Source organism: Propithecus coquereli, unplaced genomic scaffold, assembly GCF_000956105.1.
Source record: "Propithecus coquereli isolate 6110/MARCELLA unplaced genomic scaffold, Pcoq_1.0 Scaffold613, whole genome shotgun sequence".
Classification (NCBI taxonomy): domain Eukaryota; kingdom Metazoa; phylum Chordata; class Mammalia; order Primates; family Indriidae; genus Propithecus; species Propithecus coquereli.
This window is the reverse complement of record NW_012152097.1, coordinates 119,776-121,170: the sequence shown is the minus strand read 5'-3', so window position 1 is coordinate 121,170 and position 1,395 is coordinate 119,776.

Sequence of the window (1,395 nt, the reverse complement as noted above, 5' to 3'; positions counted from 1 at the left end):
AAATATAGTGAAATATTAATTCTTACATTTAAGTAGAGAATATATGTGTGCTTATTGTATCATGTCACATAATGAAAAATGTTTGAAACAAAACAAAACCTAGAAAGGCAGGGAATGGGAATGGAAAGAAATTACGCTCCACTTTTGAAGTGATGATACTGGGCTGAGGCATCCTTGAATAACTGGTCCTGTCCTGGGCAGGGAGGGGAATGGGTGGGGATAAAGGTGATGAGTGTCCACTAGAAAAGTCTGAATACTGTTTCCAGACCATCCATTCTGCTCGAATGAGCCTTGACTTTCAACGTCTAGTATCTGCCATCTGCTACACACATTTGGAGGGAGAAAAGAATGATAGTCTGTGAAAGGGTCCCGCCCAGAGACCAGAGACGAGCATATGAGCAGAAAGGATGGTTATTTCACTTCTTTTGCTCAAAACTCCTACAAATTTGAGGACTTAGTCAAATATATTATAATTGTCAGAGTATGGAAATAGGCTTCAAATTATCCAAAGTATCCCAAGACAACTTTCTGGAAGATACAAGCATCCCGCTCAAATGGATCAGATGTGTTTGTTGTATCCATTAAATCTATACATTTGTTTCACAGCTTCCTGTTCAGATCTAAGTATTATTATGTCTAAAATGGAAATTCTTTTAGTTTGCAGTTTGACTCATTTAAATTAATAACTTCAGAATTTTTTTGTTGAAGTAGATTCTTGACTGTTAGGGAAACATCAAATGTTCCACCTCCAATAAGTTATTCATTCTAAAATAAGCCAAAATGCCAGTTAGTTAGGCACAAAGATTCTCAGCCTGCTAATAACAAAAAACTGTTGATTTTAAAACACAATTTTAACCAGGAAATTTTTGTCAGTAGAATCTTTTCATAATTCCTTCCCTTCCTACTCTCAAAACTTAACCCTTACAATGGTAAGAAAATTAAATATATGTTCTTCTATGGAAAAAAATCAAGTATTTTTGGTATTTATTCAATTCCCTCAGCATTTCCTGTGTCACTGAGTTTCCTGTAAGTGTAGACCAGAGTAGCCCAGGATCGCCACAAATTCTAGCTGTGATCTGGCAGAAATTATCTAACCTCTCTGGGGATCAGTGTTCTCTTTATCAATAATAAAAATAGAAACGTCGCCACCAACAACATTTATTGAGCTATTACTGTGAGTCAGGCAATGTTCTAAGAACATTACTCATACTAACTGCTTTATTATTCCCTACAGGCCTATTTACCATTATTTTTCATTTTACAGATGAGAAAATTGAAATACAGTGTTTGAGTTCAAGGTCACACATCCAATAAGTGTCGGAGCCAGAATCCAACAACTCTATTTGGCTTCAGAGCTCATAACCTCTGCCTCGATTATGAGAATTCGGGCTCTGT